The sequence below is a fragment of the Ixodes scapularis genome, unplaced genomic scaffold, assembly GCF_016920785.2.
Source record: "Ixodes scapularis isolate PalLabHiFi unplaced genomic scaffold, ASM1692078v2 PGA_scaffold8__174_contigs__length_109621045, whole genome shotgun sequence".
In the NCBI taxonomy this organism is placed as follows: domain Eukaryota; kingdom Metazoa; phylum Arthropoda; class Arachnida; order Ixodida; family Ixodidae; genus Ixodes; species Ixodes scapularis.
The window spans coordinates 86,271,135-86,293,190 of NW_024609883.1; the positions used below are offsets into that span (position 1 = coordinate 86,271,135).

The 22,056-nt window shown below is 45.9% G+C and overlaps 1 long non-coding RNA gene across 1 annotated transcript; it reads right to left on the bottom strand.

The window, feature by feature from the left end:
- Positions 1-3,559: 3,559 nt before the first annotated feature.
- On the bottom strand, positions 3,560-4,651 carry LOC121833513. The gene is made up of 2 exons (XR_006076742.1): positions 4,497-4,651; positions 3,560-3,763 (listed from the first exon to the last, which is right to left on the bottom strand). It is a non-coding gene; the product is annotated as an uncharacterized LOC121833513 (long non-coding RNA).
- Positions 4,652-22,056: the final 17,405 nt, after the last annotated feature.

The following is a 22,056-nucleotide window of genomic DNA, read 5'->3' on the forward strand; positions in this document are numbered from 1 at the left end:
TCTATAAGGACGACGACATTAGTGGGTGTCGAAACACAACGTACAGTGCCAGATTTGTTTCAAGTATCGTGTACCCAAAGACTTTTCTTCGCCCGCAACAGGATATGGTATAATCAATGAGGATGCTGCTTCACAACTGTACGTGGAACAGGAAAACTGCAGTATGCAAAAGTGCGGCTTATTAATTATTATAAAGGACGGATTTCTAGCAGCATCCCCTGATGAACTGCTTGAAACAAATTGCCTCGTTGAGGGAATGCGCACCCGTTCCAAAAGATTCTTGAAGCCTACTGAAACCGCAAAAGAGTATGAGGCGAAAAATAAGAAAAAGGAGCCTAGTGTGAAATGTCCAAATCACCACCATAGCCTCTATACTACAAAATACAAGGGCATTTACACAATATTCAAAGAGACTTTTGTCATTTCGTTATATTTACATTCAAGGGCATTGATATCCAACGTATTCAGAAGGATGACACCTCTTGGTCAACCAACATAGAGCCTTTTCTTCTCAAGTTTTACATGGAAGGCCAGACTTTCGCTGGAATTCCTCACGTAGACAAGTTGTCCGATCGAATATACTGTCATTACTCCCGATCTGGGGATTTCTCGATCTTCGTTCGTAGACCATAGTGTCATGAGATCGAGGGGTGTGGTTCTTCGTCCACCAAACATTGCTTCGGCGGGTGTATTTCCCGTGGAAGATGAGACCGTCGCGTGCTGCCGGAACAAGAACCTGGCGATTCTTCACTGAATTGCTTCTTCCGTAGGCTTCAAGAGGGCTTTCTACGTTTCGTACACCATCTGTTTGTTCTGTTTGCCCGTTAGTTGCCGGGTGGTATGGTGCACTAATGTGATGCCTGATGCCGTTTTTTTTTTAATTTGTTTTTTATTTGAAACTAGATTTGGCACGTTATCACAAAAAAGTATTTTCGGTAGGGCAGAAGTAGCGAAAAGAGAGCGTACAAAGTCAATGACGCGTTTGGATGTCGTGGCATGCATCGTGTAAATTCAAACCACTAAGAGTACGCATCGACCCTGACTCTGCAGAAGCGGATACGTTTCGCCACCAACCGACTGAATAGTGAATCGTTTTCAGTTACTGTTCATGATGGCGCCGAGCTCGAGAAAGACTTCGAGTCTTTCCGCAAAAGTTAGCCGAGGTGCCAACACTTTTTTCAAAAGCGGTAAGTGTTCGAAACGTCGACAACGTCGGTACCGACGTGCTGACACTGGACGCTTACTATTCGCCGAGAAGAAACTTGCTTGTTTGTCTGCCACGAGTCGTCCAATATCAGGTCATTACCATAACTCCATCTGTCGACAAAACAGGTCTTTATTGTACGCATGTCCATAGTTAGCAATCATGTGAACTTATAAATTCCCGAAAACTCATCGCTTGCCGTCGCTAAATGCCACCCATTCATAGCGTCTACATTGCAAATAAACATCTTCTTATTTATTCTGATGCTTTTCATCATATTCCTCTTAAGCTGTACTTACAACATTACGTCTGTCGGTACTTCCGAAAATATTGCAACAACCCCCCCCCCCCCTCCCCCGTTTTGTTTTTCTAGGAACTATAATTTAACAACCTTTACAACATCTTCCGGATCCCGTGAAACACAATATTTCGTGACGTCACTTTTCAGTCGCTATTATAATGGTGAGGTCAGTACCGCACATCGCGAGGCAGTTTACCAGACGTCCACTTCCACTGATGTCTTGTAAGATTGAGTTTACTGAGCGTGCATTCTAGCAGAAAAATTTTTCATTGAGAGAATATTGACACATCGATCAACAATTGATTCCTTCTTGGTAAGATTTATTCGGAAAGCCCGTGGCAACCGCCGAACCGCATGTCCCTATATCAAAGAACAATTACTACCGAAGCTAACATACTGGCATACATGAGTTTGCTGGGCCACGCTATTGGGCCAGCTGAGCACAGCTGGCAGCGGCACGAGCAAAGCCACGATGGGAACGTGATGGTGCTCGAGCCATCCCACCGTGAACCAATATTTCGGCCACCCCACGGGTGCGTGTCACAATCTACTGGTTGAACTAACGCCTTGTTCAAGATGGCTGCCGTGGCACCGCAGCCTTAAAGGAGCAATGCAACAATTTTTGTACTTTGAGCAAATACCGTTTAAAACGGACCCCTAACGTTAATGGCCTATGAAACACGCGTTCATTTTTCACCCCACGCAACAGAAGTCCCAGAAAAAAATTAAAGAAAAACGAGCAGCGTTCATCCCCTCAAATCGCAGCCAGAACAAGCGGCCACGTGATCTGGAGCCGATTATATGCCGCCAGTTTTGATCATAGCCACGCGCTGGGGTTGGCAAAGCGCAGGACACGCGCTGAGTTCTAGACATTGTAATGGCTCGGCTGTTGTCGTCGTTGCAGCGATTGGACACGGGTCACAACCCGAATGCTTCACGAGCTAGCAATTGTCACGAGCCCAAGTCGAGTGCCCACGCAATGCTCGGGTCCAAACTATGAAGCGCATTCAAATATCGTCACTTGGGTGTACTGCGATCCCCGAGTTACGTCATCAAATTTTGCAAAGGAGAGATTGAATGAAAATGATCGCTTTTGTCGTTGAAATTACACCGCGACAAAGGTGTTTCTTGGCCAATGGCGTTGCGTGTCAGTATCCTTGAGTCCGAGGTGTGCCAGTAAGCTCGAGCAGAGAACATTCCAATTGAATATCGTTGCACAGCTCCTTTAGCGTTGTGTTCTATCAACCACAGAAGATGACGTCGTCACCGTATACCTGACGCGTCAACAAATTAAGATTTTGGAAACAATGATTGAAATATATTTCACAAATTTGCAGGTGAGATTTTCTGGAAAAATCTGCACCTGATAAAATTGCGCTGAGCTTTCCTGCGATAAGTGTTTTACAGATAGTTTTTCTAGCAGTGAGCTTTCTTCAATACAGTCATGGACTTCACAGTACTGTTAAAAATTATGTGAGGGACGTCTAAATAGAAACCAAATAGACAGGAGCATAAAAGCCTGTCAAGAATAGACTAAATGTAGCAAAACGTAAACAATTTATAGTATATCCGAGAGGCGCACAGCAGCACCGTGAAGAAATCTTACACTCTAAGAAAAAAGGGAGCGCGACTTAGTCCCCGAAGGGAGCAAGTGCGTTGCCACAACCATTAGTCCCCTCGGGGACTAACGGTAAGGGGAGTAACAGTTGCGCCCCCCTTATTAGTCTTTCGCACTAGCACCGTTAGGACTAACTGTTACACCGTTTCAATTGCACCTCGAGGACCAACTGTTAGGCCCTTGCACTAGGTCTCCTGGGACCAATTGTTACACCGTTTCAATTGAACCCCGAGGACGAACTGTTAGGCCCTTGCACTTCGACCCCAAGGACTAACTGTTACACCGTTTCAAATTAACCCCGAGGACCAACCGTTAGGCCCTTGCACTTGAACCCCTGGGTCTAAACGTTGCGCCGTTGGATTTAGACCCCTGGGACTAAAGGTTTATCCTTTGCATTTGGTCCCCAGCCACAAATCACCAAAACGAAATCGTCCAGTTCAGGTTAAACGTAGCTTTATTGCCTCGTAAATACACATCGCATTCAAGGATGACTAAAGTCAAAATTCCTGAGCGGTAGACTTCACGATAAGGCCAGATTCCGAAGAGTGCACTTGCGTCGACGATGGCTTGAACACTGGGACGGCTGTTCAAACCGGTCGTGGTCCAAGCACCGTTTATTGGGGCACCTGCAGCTTCTTGCCTGTTTGCGAGGAATTTGGATTATTAGCAACAGGGGCAGCATGAAATACCCGATCGCTCAGCAAAAGTATGAGATATAACACACACATATTAAAATAACAAATAGGCTACAAAAGTGCTACAATGGTTCACATCTAACATGCGATCTGTTGACAGCAGACCAGCGCAATATTATATTTTTAGTAGACCGCTCGCTGCGAATTACAGACCCAGCGTGTGCGTGCCCAAACTATGCTTCAAAGTGACGGAACGAGCTCCCGCCATCAACGCGAAAGTCTGTACAACCGAATGAATGTCTCCATTAAGGCCGGTTCTCACACGCAGCGAAGCGCTGAAGTAGAGCTGCTCACGTGTCGTGAGCTGCTTTTCGTCTGCCATGAGCAACAGTTTTGACGGTGCGATACACAGCTGGTGAAAGCTCCCGTCAGCACGCGTTTAGCGCTAGGTCAGCGCTATGCTTGTAGCTCTCAGCTGCATATGTAAAGAGGCCTTTATGGTAAAACGATCCTGCCAGGGTCTGCAAAACACAAAAAATAAGCGATCGGTAGAACTGGAGTTTTGCTCGATACGATTGAATATCAGGTCTCTGTGCTGCGTAACAAAATAAGCAACCACAGTGCCAAAAAGAATAGAGCATGGCGCGTGCTTTGGAAGCTAGAGACCGCGCTCAAACTAAAACACTTTCTGACGCCGCAGTTAGTGAATATACCATAAACAGAAGTACTTTGACATACCTTAATCGAGTTCCCTTGTCTTGTGACTTCAGAACAGATCAAGTGCAGCGTTGCAGCACCGCGATTCCAAACCGGATTTCACAATGATCGGAGACGACCAGCTTCTAAGTCCTGACGAAGGCTATACTAAAACAGGTTCTTTTCAAACAAAGACCCCTTCCCTATTGCCCGACGGACCCTCTCTGGCCCATCTGCCCTGCCCCCTGCGGGAGCGAGGAATGCGGGGGAGGGGGTTGCTGGGAAGGGGAAGGGAAATCTCTTTTCCCCGAAAATCTCTCTTCCCCCTTTCACTACACACGACACACGTGACACGACACCAATGCCCGAAGGACGGGAGAAGGTCGAAGGTTCGCCTTCTCCAGGGATTATGTTCGCCATTTTCAACACGCCGGTCAAGTGACGTACAAGCAAGCACGCTTTTCTTTTTTTTGTTTTCTCTCCCTCTCTCTCTTTCTTCAATTTTCTCGGGGGCCTTTTTTTTCGCATTTGTTTTGTATTAGCAGGGTGTTGTCATGAATGACGTCCGGGCGCGGTTCGTTCTCCGTTGTTCATCTGGAATGTTATGTGAAACATCGACGACGATGGCATGAAGGCGTCTGGATACTGCCCCTGAATGTGCTGTTTAAGTGGAACGTGCCGTGCATCAAGTGTGTCAGTGCGGATTTTGAGTTCAACATTGGACTACCAAGAAAGGTTAGTTACGGGGAGACGCAGAGACGAGGCCCGACCTGTTCTTAGTAACTCAGTTTTAGCGAGTGAAGTGACCATTTATTCTGACTGCGAGACTCCGGTGTTGAAAGCGCGTCTTCTACGAACTCTTAAGTTTCATTTAAGAAAAAAAAAAGTGCTAGTATTCGGAGTTGTTGCGTTTGGATTAATGCTCATTTTTTTTTTTTGCGCGAAGGCAAGTTAAGTGAATGGGACTTGTGAAATGTCAAGAGATTATTTTTGACGAGATGGTTGGGTGAAGTAGAGTCAACACTTTCGTTAACTCGCATTCGAACTACGCGCGAAGCTCTACCATGTAATGTCTGAACGTTCGTGGCACATTAAACAAATTCGCTAGTTTCGTCCGAGTTTTGTCATCACTTTCAGCCGTGCTGGGCAGAGTCTCGCCGATCCCCAAGACGAGCGAAATATGATTCGTCCTCCTGGCGAACATTCCGTTTGCCTTCGGGGACTAAATCCTACAGATGCACCCTGTCTGAGGGGAACTAATGGATGCTTTTGCTCGCGCAGGCCTATCGGTTAGTTCCAGTCGAGCGCTGTTAGTCCCCAGCTTTTGCGCGCGGTACCTAGCTTGAACCAGATGGTCCTTACGGGGAGCAACTGGAAGTTCAGAGGACCAAATGCTGCCGTTAGTCCCTTGAGGCCAACTTTTTTCTTAGAGTGTAGACTCGCTGCTCCAACCAACTGCAGACATTCCCGGTACCTATAGACGATTGCAAGCTGGGCGACTGGCCGCCGCCATGTCTCTGCTCGAGCAGGCACACCCGTGCGATTACGAGCTTGCCAAAGCTACGTTCACGCGCGCGTTGCACGCGCTTGCACGCATAGGGCACCACTTGTGGCGCCATGCTTGCAATTGTCTATATGCCCCACCCCACTCCCTTGCTCCCTTTTCTGTTCGATGTCAGTAAACAATTCAATATGAATAGTCCCACCCATTTTATTCTGATTTTTTATTAAATGCATATTCGATCAATCAAAAATCACCAATGCTCTGATCCGACGAGTCGCACAATTTTGTTCAGTCTGTGGAGCCGCAGGTACATCACACATTTTGCGGTGTTCGCTCCATTGGTCGTGCGCTCTCGTGTCGCACGCCCAACTGGTTATGCGCTCCCGTGACATGCCCTCTAGTGTCAAGCGCGCTACTGTGGCAGTGCCCTCGTGTCGCGCGCTCTAACGTCGGCGCTCTAGTGTCGCGCACTCTAAAGAGGCGCTCCCAGCGCACACGAGCAAGAGATCGGTCGACGACGTTAAGCCTTTTGTCCCACGCTTGTGCCGATGCTCTTGTGTGTTGCTCATTTGTGCTCTCTTGATACTACGCCATTTATGTGGATTCGCGGGCCTGCTACGGTGTGAGTGACATGCAGGGCCACTAGTCAACCAGTGAACGGTGAGACTGATCAATTATCGATAGGCCTTTTTCCCTCAACAGGGAGAGAAAGTCTTTGAGATGGTGTTAACATTTTTTTTTCGTGACGTGTCGACATTGCGAGACGTATGGATACAATCGACAGGTGAGAAATAACTTTTTTACGGGCTTTGTTAATCATTTAGGGTGCAGTCGGTTCCGTTAACCTTGTAATATAATTGAATCTTGTTCTTTGTCGTTATCCGTAAGATATTGCGTCGACATTTGGAAATATCCGGAGTAACATTCAAGTTTTTACTGGAAGGTGAATAACAAGATTTTGTGCGATTATTGAAAGTGCGTTGTTTGTGCTTGAGTGTTTATAGACCGATCTCATCAACCATTCGGCGCATGCGTGACGCCGCCATACCTTTAGTACGCAGGAGGCAGGCACCAGTGCACAAGACGGCTCGTGCCGCCTCATATGCTCCACACGCGCAGAGCTCCAGCGAGTTTGTCGCACGTGCAGAAAGACTAAAGCTCCCTCGATGCATTGCGGCAGCGGTGGCGTAGTCAAACTGGCTGGTGAGATCGGTCTATTTATACTAATGTTATTTTATTGCCTTCACCGCTTTCTATACTACACTCCTAACTGTATTAAGGTAATAGTATTATTGAATACAAATAAATTATATTTGGTTCTAAGGCAGCTTGAGCGCCTAGAGAGAAGTGAATTAGTTGATTTTAAATGGCAAGTTTAGTACCCCTGCCACACAGAAAACTTAATATCGTGTCATTAAATGATATTATAGGATTGAATCAGCTCGTGATCCTGAGTGACTCTACGAGCGTTGCGAGCTGATTTACCAACCCTGTAATGTCATTCGATGGAAATTACATTAATTTTGCCATGTCGCCGGGGTGTAATGAAAGACTTCAGTGGTTTTATACTTGATTATCGCTTACATGATTCTAAAGGTGTATTCACTCGGCGGACAAATTCCGGGAACGATGTCCGCGGACCTTTGGAATATGCGTATCATGTGGTTTCGACGTCACAACAGACAAGTCCACGGACTTGTGCAAGTCCGAAGACATGCGAATTAATACTGCATGGTTGCCATGAACCCTGTCGAGAACGGGGAGTCCGATCTCGTACCTTTCTCGCTGCCTTCGGTGCACGAGATATCTGTTCAGGATTGGTATTTCCCAACGCTCTCACCTCGCGCCGAGAGCCTTGGTGGTGCTTCGCTGCGGTCCAAGCTACAAGAAAACGGCCAGGCAACGCACGTGACGGTCGATTTCAATCCCGCCAGAGTCTGATGAACCTGGCATTGAAGACGACAGCGATGAAGGATCTCGGCGATGAAGCGACGCTGTGTTTAATTGCACTGGCAGAAGAGTTCCCACAGCTTTGGTGCCTTCAAGACGACCAGTACCCCAACAACGACATAAAATCAGAGCTCTGGAAACAAATTGCCAATGAAATGAAACGGCGCCACTCCCCGTATGGACCTTACACGGAAGGTAAGTTTATTGAAAGACTAATTAGTGTCGATTCCGTGTTGTATTTGACCGCTTATTGTTGTCTGATATTTCAGAGTCAGTGAGGGGCTTTTCTCAAAATAATCGAGGCATCTTTAGACGGGAGAAGAAAAAGGTCATGAAGACAAAGAGCGGCCAAGCTGCGGAGTACACGTACAACGGTAGATATAGAGGTTCTACCGCAGTCTCCATAGCCGTTCTTGGATCGGAACAAACCTCTCCTTTCCCGGGAGTGCAGTTAATTTCACCAACATAAGGATCCCAGTGGAGTAAGTAATGTTTCGCGAGTTGACCGATCCCTTCAACTTGATTCTTCAGACCTATCGAATGAAACGTTGGCGAGCGTTCGTTGATGGAGGTCACTGAATCCCATTAGCTTGGCTGACGTCCGAGCTCTGGCTTTGCTCTACACGCTTCAGCATTTTGTTTCGTTCACTCGTGTTAACCACGGTCTCTTGAAGTGCTGGTAGTCGCTGGATGAAGCTGCGAGACACTAAATTCCCCGTCAGATTGAGCAGAAAACTTTCCCCGCTAAATTTAGGAGAAAAAATGCCCTGCTAGATCTAGCGCAAAAATTTCCCCGCCAAATTTGGTGGAAAATTTTCCCTAAATGGGAGGCGAGCAGGAGAGGAGGAAAGGCATAGCCCCCTCTCCGCACCCTCCCCTGCTCCTCCTCAAGAGCTGCGCTCTAATTCGGCGTTACAGGGAGTTGTAAACGGGTTTCATTTTTTCTGCGTCCAATCACTGCAGGTCTCGCCATTCTGTCGAAGTAATTCTCTATAAAATAGGCATTCCTACAGCAATAATTGCGTGACTCAATGTTTTCGACTTATAACCATGACATTTTTCTGTAAACGTCTTATACGAATACCTCGTGCCATTTCAATGCGATAATTTACCTGCGTAATATTTTTCCCGTGTAATAAAATGTTTGCTAGCCCAGCTGTTATAGGCAGCTCTCATTTTAGCTAATAAGACACGCTTATGTGACTAAAAGCACGTTGTTACGACGGTTGATCCACGCGCGTTGCCTTCGGTTCAGCGCTTCGACGCGCGCCCCTGATGGCCATTGAGAGCATCACACTTCCGAGCGCAGCTCCCTATGGTATTTAGAATGGTATTTAGAAGCAATTGGTATTTAGAAGCAATTGTTTTCAGATGTTGTCAAACCATCGTGTTATTGTTACATATCAATGCGTTCAAGCTTACAAGCCTCTGCGTACTGCGTATGCAACGGTGCAAAGTTACTCTTAGAACACTGCCATTTTGTACGAGCCAGGCAACTCATAAGAGCAACATGGTAGACGAGCAGCCATATTGCATCCAGCGGCGTTCCGTTCTATTTCACTCGAGCATGATGGTAAATCCTAAGCCTGGGGTGGAAAAAAACAAAACAAAACAGTCTCGATGTTTACCGTCTTTTTCAATATACAGCAGATCACCGGCACTGTAAGCATTTTCTTTTTCACTCTTTCTGGAGTGGATTGGGTTGTGGCATATAGCCCTTGATATTGGGCGATCACAATGTAAAAAAAAAAAATACAAAAAAAAAACAAAAAAAAAACTGGATCGATAAGACAAAACAAAAAAAAAAAGGAAAGAAAGCATAACCTTGTTTTGTTTCTTGTGAATACAAGGATCCCCTAGTGATGATGCTTGGGGGAGAAACGCGCAGGACTTGTCTTCTACGCAGTATTGAATTTATACACAGCGCAAGAGCACCCACATAACTCTGCGTTTTTCGGGAGCGTTTCATACTTCTCCCGTCTGGAACTTCTTTTTTTTTAACGCCGGATTCGCATCTAACATTCTGTTTCCGCACTACTGTGTTCTTTGTAGCAAAAGAGACAAATGCGATTCACGCAGACACGGAAGAATACTATCGGTCAAGAGGAAGGCTTCTGTGACGGGAAGTGGCTGTAAAATTAGAATACAAAAATGCGAGATTGAGGGATGGAAAAAGAAAAAACAAAGGAGTACGAAGAGGCGAAGAAAGAGAGAAAGTGATTGACAGCTAATCGCAATGCCGAAAACGCCTTCTTTTCGAATAGGCCGGTGTAAATTCTTTGCTGCTTTTTTTTTTTTTAATGATATCCTTCTTGAACTTTTACGAACGAGTACACAGTTTTCCGGGTAATAGTGATATTCGAATTCTTGTCATTATACTGTAGAACCACAGTGCGTATGCGTGACTGTACGCATACGCACTTGTTGATATGTATGTTCGCGTCTCTGATTTTGTGTAGTTGTGCATACACACCATGTGTTGTAAACGTGTGTATCTACGCTTTCGCGTATTTATTACGTAAGTACGTGTGCACGTGCCGCTTTATATTTCAATGTTTCTGTGTGCGGATTCGTATGTGTCTGCGTGTGTCTGATTTTGAGTCTTCTCGCACGTGCTATGTGTTTCAAGTTCTGTGTGTCTATTCTTTCTCGTTTCTACCACATAAGTACGTGTGCGTGTGCGATTGAGTGTTGCCAGATAGTGGAGCTATCAGACCGTCAAATGGCTGCTACGAATAGCCCAAATGTAGACAAAGACATAAAAAAAAAAAGAAATAGCGAAAATATCCCGAACCAATTAGGATTTCTGTTCAGAATTTCTGTCGCCCATGACAATATGCTTAGTGCACTTCCTTCCCCAACAAGGTGCACTACCTTTTGCAAACGAAGCATCGCTTCTGTATTCATATTTGCTGAAATGAAATTGGTGACGAACTTGCCGTTCGTGTTCCAAGGTGGCAGTGATCTTACGACACACTAGGTAAGCCTTCGGCTGACATGTTCAAACACTAAAGTAAACACGGACAGTGCAAACACCAATGGCACTCAGACAACATAAAAAAAATATTAGAAATTTCACGAACTTTACTTTCTTACATATATTTATGGGAATTTTTCACCATCCTTACAAGACAAATTTCTGTGAAGCTGAGAAGAAATTAGAATTGTTATGGAACAAACAACTCATATCAAGTAGGACACACAGTACAGTCGGAAAACTAGGCGGTTGGAACCCTGAACGCAGAAGAACATTTGTAAAAAAGGCGGTGATAAAACTAAAGCAAAGAAAGACTACGCCGGTGGTGATCGATGGACGAAGCATAGATTGGCTACCACAAGAACGCATTGCAGGGGAAACAGATCTCTGCGGATTTTCTAGTCCATTTATAAAGATTGGCGACACGTGTTTCTCGTTGAAACTGCCTATTGGACACTTATGCGTGTGTTGCTTCCAGAAACTGAGTTCCTAGAAAGTTTTGGTTCGATGATATGTACAATATTTCCCAGAAAATCCTCATTTCTGGAATTCTCACCAGCCAAAATTTATTTAGGGCATAATTTCCGCCAATGGTAACTAAAAAACAAAAAAAAAAAAAATGAAAATGTCCCAAAAGGTGTTACATGTTACTTTTGGGCTGGTTGCCAGATGGGCCATAAATAGCCCAATCTGGCAACACTGGTGGGGTTTTGTATTTTATTGTTTGTTCATTCGTGTTCGTATGCGTGTGCGTGTGTCTGATTCTGTGTATTCATGAATATACGTACGTGCTGTAAATTTTGAGTGCCCGCGCTTTCGCGCTTTACAGCGACAGCTGTTATAAGCCCTTCCTACCACTGGCAATGACGTCCTTTGTTATGCTGTAATTGATGATGTTGTAGTTGTTCATCTAGTAGTTGGCGTAGTATTGTGTAGGGTGTCTGTCGTCGATGCTGCCTAATTCTCGAAAAAAGATCGCCCGCCGCCCTAGGGAATCGAACCTGAATCCGCTGCGTGCCAAGCAGGAAAACGAATTTGGTCATTTTTTCAGTTACCAGAGATCTATGCCACAGCGTTAGCGACCCGTCCTATATACTATAAGGTTTTCGTAGTACGTGATGCTTACTGCCATAGCGTCCTCTATACTCACAAAGCCTGGCAGTTAGACGGCGGAGCCATAGAGTGCCCGGTCGCAGATTTGGAGCGCGAGGATCTGGTAGCACAGAGCATCAAGAAGCCATTTCTTGGGGAACCTGAACGTCAGCGCACAGCTTTTGCAGCGGCGAGAACCCGAAACACACTTGTTCGCTCGGGAGAAATGTATTTCCCCGTCTCGCCGCAGCGGGGCGCCAGTCACGTGGCTCCTCCTCTCATCCGTTGTCTGCCGCTCCACCTTTTCCATTTCGGAGGCCGCCTCTCTGGCGATATACCAGGCTTTGTCAACATATAGAAGGCTATGCCAGCCCACGCGCTTTCTGAAAAAAAAAAAATACAAAGAAATAGCTGATAACAAAATGCCACCGTAGCTTTAACGCACTCAGGAAAAAAATAAAAGCGTTTAGAAAAAAACATAGAGTTATTACAATTGTTAGCGCGCGCACGCACGTGCCGCTTCTTTTTGTTTGTATATGTATTTTGTGTTCCACCAATGTGTATGTTCAGGAAACTCACCTCGTTCCTTTGGCGAGTGTTGGCCTGCTACTTGAGGGTATCCAGACAAACAGGACCCCTCCTCCCCGAAGCCTGGCAGTCCCTTGGTTGGTTAATTCTTGTGCGCGTTTGTGTTTCTGTGTGTGTTCCCCCGTTTTCGCGTAAACGGGTCCAAGACGGGGGTCGGAATGTCGGCCCCCCCTGTGAGGACCTATCGGCGAGGAGGACCGGACGGCGCGGGCGTCACCCGACACCTCGAAGTGAAGAGGGGACGAGAGGGACGATGGGAGACTAAGGAAGTCGAGCGGAAGAGATTGGTGTGTGCGGATGTGCCAGCACCCGACGGTCCCCGGGAGTGACAATGTATTCGTTTCTTAAAAATTTGTATTCATACAAAAGTTATTAAATAGGTTGTGTTTAAACATTTCCATGAGACGTAAATTAACTCCCTCAGCCTAAGGTAAAAAGCTAACATAATCAGAAGTGGGATAACAGCCTGAGTTCTGGACCGTAAAGAGGATCGGAGAACTTCGATCACAACGTCTGGCAGCGATGAACATGAAGCGAAAGAAGGAGCAACCACACCGAGGCGACCGACAGTGTGACGGATCTACGAAAGTGTGTGTGTGAGTGCGTGAATGATCGTCCTCACTATCCGGAAGCCGAGACGAAGGTACGGTTCGACTTTTCATCGTTTGGCCAAACTGACTAGGGAAACTTGAGATCAATGAGATACCGAGCGTGTTTGGTTTGGGTTCGTTCCAGAGCGAAAAACAGTAATTTGTTCTCATGTGCGGCACCTTCGAGTGCACTGAGCGTTTCCTTTGTTTTTATTTTCGAGCGTAGTGCGGCACCTTCAGGTGCACCGAGCGTTTATTTTGTTTTTATTTTTAAGAGTAGTGCGGCACCTTTGAGTGCACCGAGCGTTTCCTTTGTTCTTATTTTCGAGCGAAGTGTGGCACCTACAAGTGCACTGAGCGTCTTCCTGTTGTTTTCTGTGGTTTCAGAGTGCGCATTTTTCAGTTTGAGGGCGTGGTATTGCATTGTTTTTTATGCCGCGATATATGACTACACTTTGTTCTTTTGAGCATTGTAGATGCGACTTCTTTATGCAGATTTCTAGGCGTATATTTTTAGTGTGTGGGGTTGAGAGCGTGCGACGTTTTGCTCATGTGAAACCTTGAGTATTTTGCCCGTGTGGGCCTTAAAGTCTGTTTACCCTAGGTCATTGAGCGTATACCGGAATGTGCGAGACGCCCGAACTGCGCGATAAAGTATATTTGTTGAGAAACTAAAGTCGCGTTGCCATCCCCAAGAAAGATGGCCAACGTAAACGGAGGAGGCGCGGACGTCGGTGATTTGGGGGATCCGCTCTCCGTAAGAGAGTTGCTAAAGGCTGTAATAGACAAGGATCGCCTCATTACCGATTTGCTCCAGCGGCAGACGGGACCACCAGCAGTAGCTTCTAACGGTCTCTAGTGAAGAATACACCAGGCCGAGGGCTGGTGTGACTTGATGTGACAGCAGACATTTTCACAGATGTGATTTGGGACATTTTCACACCGGCAATCTGGTGTTCTGGTGTGACATCAAAAATCTGGTATGCTGGTGTGACACCAATAATCTGGTGTTGACACGCAATCTGGTGTCCTGGTGTGACATAAGGTTTCATTGTGGTGTGATACCAGAGCCCCTGTTGACTGGGTGTTGCTTCACTCACAAAAAAGGTACAATGATAAGTTTGACAACAACGCTGCTGTCATAATTAGTTTATTCAAAAAAGCAAAAGAAGCACAAATGTAATAGTGAACAAAAGGTAAGGGCGCAAACGAGCTGGTGGTGGTTAAACATTTCGACAAAAACCCCGAGACTGGGACAAAAAGTGAAGGACAAACACAAAGTCTCAAACTCTCAACAGCAGTCATCTTATCAGAAAAGGATGATCGGAAACGTTTTATAAAATAATCTATAACAATCATGAATCATGGGAATGCGGTAAATAAGCCAACCCTCACAATAGATAAAGAACAAAGAAAGTTTTTACAAATTTGATGTCTGCGCGTCCTGTCAATTGATGTGTTGAGGCCTTTGTCCGATTTTAAGTCTTTTCGCTTTGTTGTTTTCTGGCCGTTTGTTCGTTGCGTCCTTCCTGTTATAGTGTTGGGGTTTCTTGAGGACTAATGCACTTTGGTCCTTCTACTTCGCTTTTGTTTTTGTATAAACGACCTGTTGTAGTGTTGGGGCCTCTTGGGGACTAATGCACTTTAGTCCTTCTACTTAGCCTTTGTTTTTGTATAAACTTCTCAGTTCTATTGTAATGCTTGTTTTTGTTGTACTGCTTGTGGCACGGGTTTTCCCAATTCTCCCTCTTTTTTATTTCGTCTCTTTTGTTTGTGAAGGTTTCTCCCTCTCTTTCCTTCGTCTCTTTTGATTTGTGTAGGATTTGACGCCTATATAAGCACCCTTCGTTGTCAAATAAAATTCAGCTGTGTTTGAGACTTTGTGTTTGTCCGTCCCTTTTTGTCCCAGTCTCGGGGTTTTTGTCGAAATGTTTTGCACAAAAGTAAGGCTTCGGAAGCTTTACTGTTGTAGGGAGTTGGCCGTGATCAACTGGAGCTTGTCTGGAGCCACTGCCCTACGTTGAAGAACCGGACGCCCTGGCGTTCTGAAATTCTTGGCCTTTCAAATTGCGGCTGACTCGTGTCTTAGTTACGCTGATCCGTTCCGCGTACAACTCCGCGCCAGTTAACTTTCCTTCTAAGGCATCATATTTGACATATGGCTCGATTTCCTTGTCCAGCTCTTTCAGAAAAGCCTCCTTAAGTAGACGAATATCAAATCTTTCTTCGAGCTCACCGATGTCCGTTAGATCCGTGGCCAGAAGGACGCCAACCTAGTTGGGGATCTTTGTTGTGGCGGCTCGCAAGAGCCCCCTTTTGGTTCAGGGGGTCCACGCCCTCCTGGCTCGTAGTAGGTATGATCTGGCGGTTAATTCCCGGCTTTCGGCACCAAGAACTGTAATGATTGCGAGCTTTTTTTGTTGTTTTGCTACCAAACAGGGCGTCGAAAGTCAGGAAAGTGCACCAACACACGCCATTTCGGCTTCGACTCACAGAGAAGACTCCTTTATTTTCTCAAACCTTAACAAGAATACTGGCGGAAAGGGAAAGGGAAACCCCCGAAGAGGCGAGCGCCCAAGCCGCCCGGGAAAGTGCTGGGGACGAGGGGGACACTTCTTTTGCGCAAACGAACCCACCGCGGGGTCTACGGAGACCACCAAGACGGGAGGAAACGAGGCATCGCGTCGGGGGCAAGGGCGTCACACAAACTAATCAAAACGCGCTCGCGGACGGGGGGAAAGTCAACAAAAATACACCATTGGTGTCACATCAAACTGCGTGGCGTGCACACCAGGCTGCCTGGTGGGCACATGAGCCCGTGCGGTGTGATACCAGACTCTCTTGGTGTGCCCACCAGGCTGGTGTGCGGGTACACCAGCATTTCTGATGGCCACACCAGGCTGGTGCGCTTGACACACTAGCATTGCTGGTGGGCACACCATATCCTTTTTTGTCACACCAGGATTCTCTGATGTCACACCAGGATTGCCTGGTGTTTTTTTTTTCATTAGGGTATTCCCTTTCAGGTAATGCCCTACTTGAGCAAGGGTGTTTCAAAGATCGAAGGTGAGGGAGACCCTGCGAAAGCTAGAGACTGCATAGAGAATCTAAAAAGTACAGCCGCCCTCCACAGGTGCCCTGAGGAGCTGCAATTAGAGACTGCCAAAAGCCATATGGTTTTCGCGGCGATAGATTGGCTATGGACTCGTCGTTCAGAAATCAAATCCTGGACTGACTTTGAGGAACAATTCAGACGCACGTTCCTCAGTCAAACGCGAGCTGCGGAACGTTGGCGACGTATGCAAGAAAGAACGCCGTAACGTCATGAGACCACGGTCGCGATTACGGCCGCGAGGACCCATCGGCGAGGAGGACCGGACCAGACTTAGTACACGTTACTGAAAAATAGTAAGGAATTACACTTACAATTACTCAAGCCTATATTGTAATGTATTACAATTACCCTCCCATAAAAGTAACTGACCGTTACCCCAAAAAGTAATCCGTTACTTTCGTGGCGTTACTTTTAACATTATTGTCCTCAAATAAGAAACAAAGGGAAGAGGGTTATTCAAGTTCTTATTGTTGCACCTGTTACATTTAATGACCTTGACTATTTTGAGCAACAGCTCACTCTCGAAAGTCTTGTGAGACATTTAGCGTTATTCCTCACTCAATATGTCGACTGCTACGCTGAACACCCTTTGAACTGAGGCACTGGATGGGAGAGGCATATTGTGCCTCACGAATGCTTTATGATCTGCATTGAGCTTCTTAAGCGCAGCAATGGAAGTACTATTTACAAGAAGATATTTACCTCGATGACGAAGCAAAGCTTCGTCGTCGCAGTTGTTGCCTGATATTTGAGAGTTTTAGTAGATCGTTTCGATACCTCCGGTGCCCCCGATAACGATATGATGAATGCGCAAAGGCAGCGGCGGTGTATCGGGTATCGTTATCGGAGTCATCGGACTGATCTCCTAAAATTTTCCATTGTCGAAATCACGAAGCTGTAGAAGTCGTCATACACTTAGCCAAAACTTGAATAAGAACTGATTTATGTCCATCTTACTATACCGGCATATATTGTCAGAAAATAGAAAAAACATAGTTGTAACCGTAAGGTGATAATGAAATAATAAATAAGCTTTGGGTCGATGTTCTTCTTCCTTTGGTTCTGAACAGGTCGAGTTTCGGTTGAGACGTTGGTGAATAAAAAAAAGTTTCCAGTATATAAATTTAAGTAATTGGGGAAAAAGGACACTCATAACAACAATTAATTAGAACGTCGGTTAACGAAGGAAATGTAAACGCACGTTTGCCATGTGTACCTCTCTTGATGCCGTTCAAAAACGCACGGAGCACGGACCGACTGCAGTTTACTCCAATGTTCTCCAGATAGACGTCCGCTGATGCCACGGGCAGCGAAGGACAGAGAGCTAAGTCGCACTATGGCCCCACTCACGAGTTTCACTCTCTCTTCAGGCCCAGAATATCAAGTCTACGTCAGTCAACATTATGTTTTATTTGTAAAAATATCTGCTTGAGATAAGATGCGTCCTGCTGGGATAAACACAGGAAGAAGAATGGAAGACTATTACCATTCTCGAAGTGCTCGCAAAAAGCTGACTCACAAAAAGGGTGACTGAGATGCAAATAACCTGGCTGGAATTCACAAATAAAGTGGGCCAACCCTAGAAGTTGGACTACGAAAATGTAAGTAGCTTTTAAAACAGGGTCAAGTAAGGTGAAAGGAACAGAAAAAAATACATCCTGTTTTCTAAGAGAAAATGATAAGTGTGCAACAACGAACGAGGATGCTTGTGGCAATAACACCTTCATATATTATCACATCTCCTTTGGTAGATTTTTGGGTAGACCGAGCGTTGTCTCGTGTTGTGACATTATGAAAATCGTCGTAGTCACTATAACCGAGAAGGACATTGTTAATTCTTGTATGTGCACTTACAGCCTCGAGCTTCTCGAAGAGGCACACAATCACTTGGTGTCCTCCTCTCCTCGTCTTCGATCGCAAAGAAAAAACAAAGGGGCTAAAAAAAGCGAATATAACTTGCATCCCCCCTTTTTCTTTTTTTTGTAAAATTGTTTATTTTGATTTTTTGACATTGTTGTTAGGATATAAAAAAAATAGATTCAGGGGCTTGGTGTTGCAAAAAAGACTTTGCGGAACTGTAAAGCGCCAAGCGGCAAGCCTCCCTTTGCGCTTGTCAATTCGCGTGACAGTGTGACTGCGCTCGACTTTACCAAAATAAAAAAAAAACCTTTCTTTAGAAGGGGGGAGGGGGTTGGTCATGAAAAAAAGGTAAGGGATTACAAGTAATTTCGTTACTTGTAACGGATTACGTACAAGTCTGGACCGGACGGCGCGGGCGGCACCCGACACCTCGAAGTGAAGAGGGAACCAGAGGGACGATGGGAGACTAAAGGGATTCGAGCGGGAGAGATTGGTGTGTGCGGGTGTGCCAGCACCAGGTGGCCCCCGAGAGTGACAATGTATTCATTTCTTCAATTTTTAGAGCGCAGCTCTTAGGGGCCCGTTCCCGGCTTGAGCGGCGTCGGCGTCGGCGTCACCAAGGTCATCCCAAGGTCACGTGGCCCCCAAGGTCATCCCAAGGTCACGTGACCCCCAAGGTCACCCCAAGATCACGTGACACCCAAGACCCCCGAGGTCACGTGACCCTCCCCCGAGGTCACGTGACCTCCCCCCGAAGTCACGTGACACCCCCCAGGTCACGTGACCACCCCCAGGGCCACGTGACCTCCGCCGAGGTCACGTGACCTCCCCGATGACGTCACCGGCATCCGCATCGTCATCGTCATCATCACTGATGACGTTACCGGCATCCGCATCGTCATCGTCATCATCGCTTATGACGTCATCAGTGACGTCACTGATGACGTCACCGGCATCCGCATCGTCATCGTCATCATCGCTGATGACGTCATCAGTGACGTCACTGATGACGTCACCGGCATCCGCATCGTCATCATCGCTGATGACGTCATCAGTGACGTCACTGATGACGTCACCGGCATCCGCATCGTCATCGTCATCATCACTGATAACGTCACCGGCATCCGCATCGTCATTGTCATCATCACTGATGACGTCATCGGTATCCGCATCGTCATCGTTACTGATGACGTCATCGGCATCGTCACGTGACCCCCCTAGGTCACGTGACCCCCCCCCAAGGTCACTTGACCCCCCCCCAGTACCCTTCCCTCCTCCTCCTCAAGAGCTGCGCTCTAATTCGGCGTTACAGGGAGTTGTAAACGGCTTTCATTTTTCATTCATGCTAAGTTATTAAATAAGTTTTGTTTAAACATTTCCTTGAGACGTGAATTAGCTCCCTCAACCTAAAGTAAAAAAGCTAACGCAATAGACGCTAGAGGTTTAGGTGGCGCTAGTGTGCTGCTGCATTTTGAAGCACACAGCAAATGGTCTAAATTTGACTTCCGTTAATGCATTTATATGGGAAAACTCAAATACGTTTTTTCTTCGCGCTTGATTATAAGAGCAGATTTTGCTTAGCGTTGTGACAGAATAAAACGTTTGGAACGCTTTACAATGGAATGTTTCATAATCAGATGTACAAAAATATATGTCACCGCGTTTTTCTTTGGAATTCATGGCGTTAAATATCGCACAAAAATAGATCAATGAACACGTATAATGCGTGTTAACGATGCATACTGCTATTATAGGGCACGTTTTTAAGCATATAGTAAATGGTACGAAGCACACTGAGTGAATTAGCTTGACGAAACATTAAAAGGATGCTAATATCTGCCAAATCAAAAACTCATAACAGACAACAAGAACGAAATATGAAGTTATGGACCGAAGAACACGAACTGAATTAGTAACAGACTGTGCATTAGAAACCAACTGTGTATCAGTAGCAAACGGCGTTTCCGTCATCTGAATGCTATTACAGCTTGAATAAACCCTACGCACTTTTAATTGTTCTTTTAGAGCGCAGCTCTTAGGCACCCGTTTGCGGGTTGAGTGGCGTCGGCGTCCGCGTAATAGAATTAACTGCTGGGCTACTTTGTAAAACAATATAGAGGACAAGAGCGCAAAAGACACGGACAAGTAGAAGAACAGGACTGGACAAAGCGCTACTATCAACTGTTTTTTTTTTTTATAATGTGAAAGAGGAAAACGAACCGGGAGATTTTTTGTGATAGAAAAGGAAGAGGAAGGTTGCTGTCAAAGCAAAGAAACTAAAGGAATATATATATATATACGAAGAGCGGTCCTTGCTCGAAACGTCGTAATAAACTTCGAATTAGTAACTCCGACAGTACGCATCTTTGACTTATTAACTTTTCCCGCTCCATTGTTTTTTATATTTACCTTACTTCACCTAATATATATAAAGAAAAAGAGGGCTGGGGAAATGAGACTAGAGAAAGGAAATAAGAAAAAACAATTAGGATCAATAATTAGAGAAAAAGAAAGTTTAAAGAAAAATCTAAAAGAGAAAGAAAAATGGAAAATTGTAGCGTTTAGAAAAACAAATTGAGGTATTGGAGTTCCCCGTCAGATGTCAGATAAGGCTACTGACGGTGCGCTAATGCAAGCGTCCCCTCTGGCTTTGATGATTTGAGCCTCATAGATCTCCCTGGCTCTCGGGTTGTGGAGTTGCTTGAGTATTCTGGTTTTAGCAAACCCAGGGGTGCATTTGCAGTTCTTCTACTGCCCTGTTCGTCTACTTGTCCGTGTCTTTTGCGCTCTCGTCCTCTATAAGTCAGCGTAACCGCGCGTTGCATGATGAGACGTGTGACGTCACACGTGACGTGTAAGTGTTACTCGTAATGGTAATCTCCGTGAGGGTTACTTCCGTTATGGTTACCCTCACGAGGGTAACCCTCCCGGGGTAACCCTTACGGGGGTAACCCTTACGAGGGTTACCCCTTGTGAGGGTTACCCTTACCCCTTTTGAGGGTATCATAACCCCCATGAGTGTTACCCTCACGGTTACCCTCACGAAGGTTACCCTCACGGGGGTTACGTTACCTTGATGGGGGTGAGGGTATCCCCACTGATGGTTATTCTCACGAGGGTAACCCTCATGGGGGTACCCTCGTGAGGGTGACCCCCATGAGGATCACAAGGGTAACGTCAAAACGCTACCTTCGTGACGCCACGTGTGACGTCATTACCGGAAACACGTGACGTATGACGTTACGTTACGTCCACGCACCTAACATTGCCAATATTCCCGCTAAATTTAGCTTGGAAGGAGGAGGCGCATACCATTCCTTCTGTACCTGCCCCTCCTCTGCCTCAAGACTGCGCTCCAATTCGGCGTTACAGAGAATTGCAAACGTCTTTCACGTTTTTTGCTTGAATTGACAGCTTGTTTTGACACATCGCGCTGTACAACATAGACCTGGGCCTCAATTTTTGCTAACGTAAACATCTCTCAGCAATAAAACAAAAACACTAACAAACAAATTACACTTTTATAATCTGAATAAAGCTCAATAGTCCCCGTTACGAGTAAAGAAACTACGCTGATTTTTATTATTCCCTGGCGAAGGGAAACATATCACGTACAGTACGTCTTTCAATAGGAATACACAGGAAGACTGGAAAATTATACAGTTTGCTGTCTGCTTCAATTTGCAACCGGAAGTCCCGTAGACACTGGCGCCAGCTGAACCTCTAGCGTTTATCGTAATAACTCTATGGAAGAAAATGGTCAGACACCCATTTTTGTTCCGAACGCTTTTGGTCACGCGACCCCACGGTGCGTGAATGCGACGCAGATGCCCAACGACATCGTCATCACTCTAAACGCAAGTTCGTCTGCCTCTTGCGCGGGGGTTTCAATGATGTCCGAACGCCGAGCTCTTATTGGCTGATTG